Source organism: Oryctolagus cuniculus, chromosome 1 (assembly GCF_051225735.1).
Source record: "Oryctolagus cuniculus isolate XC-2025 breed Fujian yellow rabbit chromosome 1, ASM5122573v1, whole genome shotgun sequence".
Taxonomy (NCBI): domain Eukaryota; kingdom Metazoa; phylum Chordata; class Mammalia; order Lagomorpha; family Leporidae; genus Oryctolagus; species Oryctolagus cuniculus.
Window position 1 is genome coordinate 52,936,274 of NC_142867.1, and position 9,531 is coordinate 52,945,804.

The following is a 9,531-nucleotide window of genomic DNA, read 5'->3' on the forward strand; positions in this document are numbered from 1 at the left end:
GGAGCAGCGGTGATTATTTTAAGCTCATGATTCAACGGGCACATTAATTAAAAACTCCACCAACCCAAATTGACAGATCCTGGTATCAATGGGACCAGAAGAATTAAAATAATAGTTGTCACATAAAAATAGATTAAAGGTGGGGAGGGAAACAGCAGCAGATATCCGCAGGACAAATGACACGCAAGCTTGTGGGGCAGGAGACGCACCTAACAGGCAAGCTCGTTCGGATTTTTGAAAAACGAAGATCCTGGAAACGGGGGTACTGGCAAGAAACGCTTCTTCATAAATACCGAATCTGATTTCTAGAAGCAGTATGACAAAACTTGGCTAATGATTCCTCGCTGAGTAGCAGCAATGAAAGAAGGCAGGAGAGACCCACCGGCAAGCGCCAAACGACCACAACAGGCGACGGGGAACCAGGCAAGGGAGTGGAGGGGCGACGCGGGCCGGCCCGCACCAACTCCGTGACAGACCCCACGCGGCCCTCCCTCGCCGGCGCTCGCCAGCCAGAGGCTAGGCGGCAGCCGCGCGACCCCGGGGACCACACGCCCCACCAGATCACATTAATTTCTCCCTTGAACTTCATCCTCGGAGCAAACCCGAGTTCCCTGGGAGGCCAACCCCGACGGGCGCAAGCGGGCACCTTTCGCTTCCCTGACACCTGTCAAAGCCGGAGCCCGAGCCTGTTCGCTGCGCACTCCCCTCCGCGGGGCTCCCGGGCCTTCCGCAGGCCCACGCCTGGGCACCAAGCAACACCCTCACGCCGTCCCACACCTGCTCTCGCACCCGCGGGAGATCCTCCCCGGGCCGCCCAGGACACGGACCGCACAGGCCCGAGGAAAGTTCACAGGCTGCGGTCAGTTCCAGGCTTGGCCGGGGATTCCCGGGTACAGCACCGGCCGCGGATGGCCCCAGGGACACGGCTGAAGGGGTAGGCAGGCTCGGACTCCCCAAGTCCAGTGGAGACGCCCTCCCCGCCCCCACCTAACCTCCCAGGCACCCGAAAGGGAAGTGGAGAGGGGGAGGAAGGGCAGAGGCGGCATCGTTCGTCCAATGCCCTTGGGGGCAGCTCCCAAGGATGGTCCCCTCAGGGATCCCCGGGGACCCATCCTGGGACTTGTCATCAGCCTGCCCACCGCTCCCAAAGGGCAGAGCAGTCCCTTTAAGGGGCAGCTGGCTGCCCCCTCCCCCCGCCAGGTAGCGATGCCCAAGGAGGGTAGGTGGGGACTCCCGCCGACCCGCAGCAGACACTTCGCTCTTTCCTTTAAGGGCGCCTCCCGCACCCCTGCCCGCCTCGGCCCGCGGCTCCGGCCTGAGAGGAGGATGGGGGCGGAGGAGCGCGGCGCCTTTAAGGGGCGCAGCCTCCCCGAGGCCCGGGTGGGGGCAGGGAGAGGGCACGGGCCCTTTAAGGCCGGCAGCGGGCACGTCGGGCAGGGTTCCCCGAGGCCGGGCTGCGCCCCGGGCGGTGGCGGGGCTGCCTCGCCGGCCCCCATGCTAACGGCCCGACGGCCGCCCGGGGCCGCGTCGCTAGCCGCAGCGGCCAACACTCACCGTGGCCCGCGGGAGCACCGGCGCCCGCACTCAGATCCTACGGCGGCGGCGGCAGCGGCGGCGAGTCCGGCGCGGGTAAACAGGCACCTCCGTCCCTGACCTACTTTCTGCCTTCCCTAAATGTCGCACCACTAACCTACTTTCCGACCAATCCGCTCCCCGCCGGCCCAGGCCCGGCCCCCCGCCCACCAATCGCTGTGCCCAACCCCCCTTCCCCGCCCACCAATGGAGGAGCCGCGGAGCCCGGATACCTGCCTCTTCCCGCCAGCCAATCGGAGCGCTCGAAGGGAGCCCGGGCTCAGGGGCCGCCGCTGGCCAATCGGCGCGCGACTCGGCAGCCCGCCGGCCAGTTGTGTGGCTGCTGGAGAGGCCACTGACCAATAGCGGGGCGGCGAGGGTCCGACTTACCTGCTCCTTTCGCGCCACCAATCATTCGGCGCAGAGGAGCGCACGCCCCGAGGACAGAGCCAATCCGCGCGTTCCTCCGGGTTTCCGAGCCCCTGCCCTCTGTCTCTCCCCTCAGGTCTCCCACTCGCCGTGACCACTGCGGGTCCAGACGCTGAGCTGCCCGCGGCCGGTCGCTCGCTCGGGAGGTCCCTCTCCTCTTGGTCCCAGGCTAGTCCCGGCGTCACCCCTCCTCCTGCCGCCTCTTCACTGGGACAGCCTGACTCAGGGCTGCATCTCCTCGCTCCCCGCCTTCCAACTCCATCTAGGAAACCGATTTTAGGAACGCAGACTGCCAGACCCTCCCTAAAAATCCCTGTTTTGCCAAAGCCCAAGCGAGGGAAAGAACATTCGGCATTTTCCCGCAGGCTCTTCCACCCCAAGGGCTGCGAGCGTTCGTTCTCACTTTCTTTTCGTTGGAGCTGACCTCCAGGCGTCCCCCTGGGGCTGTCATTCTCGGGCGTGGAGCGAAGTCCTTGCATTTCCCTCCCGGAGCAGGAGCCAGCTTGGGACCACCAGCTGTGTGCCAGACGCAGCCCCAGCAGCCACAGTCGCTACTGCAAAAGGCTGTCCAGTGAGCTAGGCAGGACGAAACAAATCGTTACAGAAAATACAAACGCAATACTAAAGGGCGGGTTGGGTGCTGAGAACGGAGACTCTTACTTTCGCATCTCAAGCCACATAGCAGAGGGCTTTTAGCACAAAGAACGCCTAACCTCTCTAGATGTCAAACTTCTGGATACAAGGACAGTCTGCTTTGTTATCCATGTCCTGCTCCCCCTTTAATTCCTAATGGGGCGGGTAGGGCGCTTACCTAGCAAGGGGACCGAAAATGTGCAGATGCATGAACAAGTGGAATGAAGTCACTTCACCTAATTCTGTGGCCCAGACGAGCTCCCATGGACGCTGGAAGTCTGGCAGCATTTTTATCATTGTGAATCTGTTTTTGCATTCCCAGCTCAATCCCTTGTGGATCGAATGCAGACTGTTTTCAAGGTCAACCAACTTACCGTTTTTTCCTAATCTTACGCATAGATGGAATGTGTTGCTGTTTGTCTCTGCTGACGTTTCCTGAGATCACTCAAAAAGGGAACTTTAGCAAAGTGCTTGACGAGATACTGTGGACAAGATAAAGAGCATGGGCTGCATGCTAGTATAATTAATTGGGTTAATTAACTAGTTAAGTAACCATAACCTAAAGATGCTGATAAAGGTTGACTCAAAAGAATGGTAGAGGGAATCAATATTTTGGCAGCATCTACTATGTGCCTGGCACTATGCTCAGTGCTTTCCTGACACTTTCTACCTTAATCCTCATAACTACCCCAAAAGGAAGCTCTTATTATGTCATTTCACAGATGAGGAAACAAACTCAGAGTTTAACTAGCTGGCCCAAAGTCACACAGTAAGTGGCAGAGCTATAACTCAAACCAGATGTTTATCTCTTTATTTAAAAACCTCCACATCACGAGCTGCCAGTAAGTAAGATGGCAGAAGGCTCTCACCGAGGTCCAGACTTTAGGACTCTGAGCAACGTCTTAAATGAAAACTTGGAGGACTTGCATCCTATCTGCAGATGACACAAAGCCAGGAGGGGGCGAGACAACACTGCACAGATTCTCTGTTGGAGTCATGGGATAAATGTGGGGTCCCATTCTGGAAAACCAGCTGCACCAGGGCAAGCCAGGGGATCTTAGCAGCTGTGGGTAAGAATAAAAGACTTAGGTGAGTAACAACTGTATGTAAGACCCTAGTGAATTGTGGCTGTCAAAATAAACTAATGCTGTTTTGGGCTGCATCAATAGAAATCTAGTATATAAAGCAAGACAAGTGCTATTATTGTGTTGCTCAGTGCTGGCCAGTACCCATGTCTGCAATTAAGACTTGGCAAAGAGAAATTACTACATGCACCAGGAGAGGGACCAGGATGTAGAGAAACTCTCAACCACGTCACCTGAAGGAAGGTAGGAGGAAGCAAAGCTTTTGCCCAGGGGATACAAGGCAACTATGGTCATGATTTGAAGAGCTGTCCAGGAGAAGAGAAACTAGACTTGTTCTTCAGAGCCTTAAGGGGTGGGAGGGGGCTCTGTGGGTAGACACTCTAAAATGATCAATATGAAGAATTTTCTAGCAACCAGAGCGTCCCCTGCCTCGGTACGTTGAGGTTCTCATCACAATAAGTGGCCAAGCAAGAATCTGATGACCATGCCAGGGAGGTGGTACCAGAGATCTTTTCTTCTGAGGTCATGTGCTTATGTTCTCATACCTGGGTTTTCCTCGCTGAACAGTTTTCACCCTGCCTTTTCCTACCCTCCGTGGTTAAACACCTGTCTCTCCTCACATGAGCTCATTCTTCATGTCTAACTGTACCCTCCCATAGGTGATCCCCAACACCCCTATCTACCCCTGGTACCTACCTTCCTGTTTATTTTCTACCTTCCAGAATACTGCTTTCAATTACATAGGCATTGCTAAGGTCAAAGTATTGTTCTCAACCTCAATGAATAAATGGCATGAATAGAATCATAGGAATAAAAAGAAGGGAAAAGAGAACATTCATGCAATCTCTACTGTATATCAGCTACTTTAAATATATTTAATATAACCCTCACTAATTCTAGAAACTGATAGCTACCCTCTCCACCACTGCTGCTGGGTGACTTATCAAACTGCCTCATCTCTTTTTACCTCAGTTTCCTCTTCTGTAAGATGGGGGTAATCTAATATGTATTTCAAAGGACTGATGTGCGAGTTTAATGAGGTAACAGATGGAGAGTTCTTTGCACATCACCTGGCATACAGTAAAAATTCAGTATATATTAGGTATCACTGCTACCAATCCCATCAAATAGGCATTTATAGCTCCCAGTTGTACAGACGAAGTTAGTGAGGATAAACTAATATATTTCACAAAGGCCTCTGATGCAATACCCAGGTCCATTAGAATTACCTGGGGAGTGTTTACAATATAGAAGCCTAAGTCCCGATCTGGAATATTCTGAGTCAAGGTTTTTGGTATCTGAGATGCAGATAATTTGCAAACTGCTGATCTAATGGAATAAGTACAGGCTCTGAAGTCAAACAGGCCCAAGACCAAATCCAAAGTTTGTTGGATTGAGTGGAGAAACCAATGACAGCACAAGGAACTTATGCAAGACAGTTCTCTTTGGGCGAGTAGATGTTGGGGAATCTTGAGGTGGACATGTTAATGTTTTTATGGAAACCATGTGGGAATGTGTTGCTATAAATAACAGTCCTGCAGTGTTTCAAGTGCTGTTCTAAGAATTTTGTATGTATTACCGCATTTAGTTCTCACAACCTATCTACTAGGTTGGTACCTCTATTATTCCTATTTTACCAATGCGAAAACTCAAGCACAGATCCCGAGACCCCAGGAGCACAGTGCTCACCACTTGGCTATATTGCCAGTTCATAATTCCTGTGGCAAAACAAGGTAACTTGATATTTTAGGGATATAGTAGCAATTCAAGAATCATCAATTTATAAGTGATAATCACAATTAAAAATAAATTTTTCTGGGGCCAGTGTTGTGGTACAACTGCTAAGCTGTTGCTTATGATGCCGGCATCCCCCATCACAATGCTGTTTTGAGTCCTTGCTGTCCCACCTCTGATCATGCACCTGGGAAAGCATCAGAAGATGACTTGAGTACTTGGGCTCCTACCACTCACTTGGTAGACCTTGACAGATTTCTTGGCTCCTGCTTCTGCCTGGCCGAGCCCGCGTGCTTGCCATAATTGAGAGGGAACCAACAGATGGAAGATCTGTCTCCCATTCCCTCCATCACTCTATCAAATAAATAACTAAAATCTTCAAAAAAACATTAAATTTTCCCATCAATTGGGGTCTTATGTGGAGAAAGGGAGATTACCAGGACCGTGTTTCAGGGTTTGGGCCATCATGTACTTAGGGAGCACAAGACACAGAAGCCTCTTTACCCAGTGTAAGTCAGAAGGGGGAGGCTTACTGAGATGGACTAAGGACATCTTAGGGAACCCTTACAAGCAGCAATACAGCAAGGCCTTATGAAGGACAGAACCAGGGTGCCCTCGGTCATGCAAACAGCTCCCATTCACTTCTTGGAGGGTCGTATGGCCTCTGGCCTCAGCTTCTCTCTGCCTGTCTGCTTTAGGTCTCTCCTGTGTGGCTCATCACCCCCTGCCCACTGCAGATGGCCCTCCACGGCTGTCTTCCTATAGGCTCAGACAGTGGGAGCACAAGTCAAGGGTGTCAACCGAATGGAATGAAGAACCACAGCAGGAGAAAATGCTAAATGATGAAAGGAGAAGCAAGAAAGCAAAAAGGTCAGGCTTGCAAAGCTGCAGAACAAAGTCTCAACAGATGGGATTAGAGGTAAGGGAACAGAAACTTATACTTGAGGAAAGGTTAGAGAAACAAAGAGATGTAACGATAAGAAATCTGTTTACTAAAACTGCCTCTGAGGTCAGAAGATCTGCCACAAGACACTGGGGAAGTCAGACGCAGAAATGAGTGAAGCCAACACGGTGCCATGGAGCCATGACCTTTTGAAGACATTTGTCATCTAAGGGGAAACTGGAAAGACAGTCACAGATGAGAGGAGCTTATGTATGTGTGGATGAATGGCTTCATTTTTTGAACCAAGGCCAACACCTGATCATACAGAAATAGGAATTTTTAGAAGTCAGGCATTAATGGGTTAGCCAGTGATTATAGCTCTTTCAGCTGCTTTTTTTGAAAGATGTCCCTCGGTTCCTTTTTAAAAAGATTTATTTATTTGAAAGGCAGAGTGACAGATTCATCCTCCATCTGCTGGTTCACTTCCTAATGGCCACAACAGCAAGCCAGGAGTTAGGAACTCCACGTTGGTCTCCCCTATTGGTGGCAGAGGTCCAAGTACTTGGGCTGTCTTCTGCTGCCTTCCCAGGTGCATTAGCAGGGAGCTACATGGGACTGCTGCATTACAACTCTGGCTCCTCTTGTTTCTTTCTTGAATGGGATGGCCAAGGCAGCTCATAACTGGAGAACAGTAATACCTCATTTGGAATGTGTCCAGGACTGTGTAATTAGGCCTTAGACTTAGAGCTTGCTTGCAAATGTGGCCAAGATTCCAAAGATCCTGGTGTACACCTCGTAAAGGGGGCTTTTCCATCTGGCTAGAAGGAGCTAAGACCACATCACTTTTCAACAGAAGCCCTGAAGAACAGATAGACACTGTGCTAAGGGAAAAAAAAACTGGCATTGTTTTTACCCTGCTTCTCTAAAATGAGCAGCACTAACATTCTGGGGATAATATAAGAAAGGAAGAATCTATTCTAGTTAGTACACTGTTAAGTCAAGCCATTTAAGAAATGCAACAGCTCAAAGAATTACACTATGCTTTTGACAAAGCTAAAAGAAGATGGATTGGGAGAATTTGACCTAATACATCATCAAAACAAACTATAAAACTGTGATAACTTAAATAGCCTGGTGTTGATATAGAAATAGACCAGTAGATTGATGAAATGGCATTGGATCCAGAAACAGATCCAAAGTACAACTGAACATCAAGTAAATTGAATTTTAAATTATTGGGGAGGAAGATGGATTTTTCAATAAATGCTGTTGGAGTGTTGTGGTGGTTTGAGCCTGTCGCTCCCCCTCTTCGTGGAGGAACGACACAGGACCCTGCGCTGTTCTTTCGTCTGCTCGGCCCTCCCCGGGTTTGCTGCTGGTTCTTCCCGGGTTGGCTACTATCCCTTCCACCTCCGTGGAAGGGCAGTTCCCCCTGGCCACATTCCCCACTTCCGCAGGGGAGCGGCACACCGCCGGCCGGCTCTTCTCGGGGGCTGCACGGGTGGTCCTTCAGCTAGATGTTCCCTTTAGATGTTCCTGGTGCATGTCGTCTCTCTCCTCCTTTATAGTCCTCCTCCGCCAATCCCAACTCGGCTGCCCACACGCCGAGTACGCTGCTCCCCAATCAGGAGCAAGTCCTACAGTTTATTGATTGAACTGGAGGCAGCTGTGCGGAAGCTGTTTACTTCTCTCCCAGCGCCATATTGTGGGAGAGCAGATGCATAGAATAAGTCTTAATTCCAGTAACTCAGTCTAGTCCGGTTTGCTCCCCACAGAGCCAGTGCTCAGGATACCCATATCCCTTGTCAGAGTGCCAGTGTGAGTCCTGGCTACTCCACTTCCAATTGAGGTTCTTGCTAACGTGGCTGGGAAGCACAGCAGATTATGGCCCCAAAACTCGAGTTCTTGCCACCCACATGGGAAACCTGGATAGAGTCCATTCCTGACCCTTGACTTTAGCCTGGCCAAGCCCTGGCTGTTGTGGCCATTTGGGGGAGTGAATTAGCAGATGGAAGATCTGTCAGTCTGCCTTTTAGATAAATAATACACATCTTTAAAAATGCTATTCAAACATACTAGCCACCCGACAATGCATAGAACTGGCTCCCTACCCTATCATCATGCTAAAATATGACCCACAAGAACTTACCGTTTAAGAAAAAGTAATGAAGGGCCGATGTCATGGCGTAGCAAGTTAAGCATCAGCCTTCGATGCCAGCATCCCATATGGGCACTGGTTCAAGACCCAGCTGCTCAACTTCCGATCCAGCTCCCTGCTAATGTGCCTGGGAAAGCAGCAGAAGACAGCCCAAGTACTTGAGCTCCTGCAACCATATGGGAAACCTGGAAGCAGCTCTGGGCTCTTGGCTTTGGCCTGGCCCAGCCCCAGCCATTGTGGCCATTTGGGGAGTGAACCAGTGAATAGAAGACTTTCATCTCTTTCCCTCTCTCTCCCTCTCCCTCCCACCCCCCGTCTCTCTCCCCCCATCTCTTTCTGTAACTCTGCCTTTCATATAACAAATCTTTAAAAATAAAGAAAAAATTATGAAAATTATAAAAATATTAGAAAAACAGAGCAAATTTATGAATTTGAAGACTCTAACACAAAATCCAGAGGCTATAAAAGCAAAGATTAACACCCCTCACACCATAAAAACAATATAGAGGGCCAACCAGATCTCATCATACAGTATATATTAAGTCCGCACTGTATATGTTCCAGTTAGAAGGGCAGCAATGTGGGTGGGGAGATGTAAGTTGCTTCTTGGGGCATTATTTAAGCCTGCCTTTCACAGAATCGCTGCTTACAGTTACTACTCATCAAGTTGCCTGAATTTGTTGGTTCTCATTCTTTCTCTCCCCGACTCTCTCCTTGGCTGTTTCAAACAATCAAGCCTGTTTGGAGCCTATGCAGTGCACCCTTGGTGCTCTACTTCACTCACACAAGAGCTATCAATTCAAAACCTACCTTAGAAAAACTCCCATGGTACACAGAGGGGTGTCCATTCCAAGAATGATTCTGACTGAAACCTCTTCTCTTTGTAATTAAAAAAAGAAAATCCATTACTTTTTCCCCGAGATTACAAGATCAATACACATTTGTGACCCAAGAAAAATAGAAAACACAAGCATGAATAAAAATCTATAATTCCATTAAATAGTTATAACCCCTGTCAAAATATTGATGTATTTTCC

General features: G+C 49.9%; 1 protein-coding gene across 6 annotated transcripts in view; it reads right to left on the reverse strand.

Moving 5' to 3' along the window:
* Nucleotides 1-1,729, reverse strand: part of BMAL1 (basic helix-loop-helix ARNT like 1) — a 106,072-nt gene extending 104,343 nt beyond the window's left edge. For 4 of the 6 annotated variants that reach the window (XM_089311109.1, XM_051851678.3, XM_051851660.3 and 1 more), the window contains exon 1: nt 1,555-1,699. The gene's annotated coding sequence lies outside the window, so the exon portion shown is untranslated. Of the gene's footprint in view, nt 1-1,554 lie in introns of all 6 variants that reach the window. The other 2 variants (XM_051851675.3, XM_051851669.3) reach the window with 1 other exon arrangement.
* Between the last annotated feature and the right edge of the window lie 7,802 nt (nt 1,730-9,531).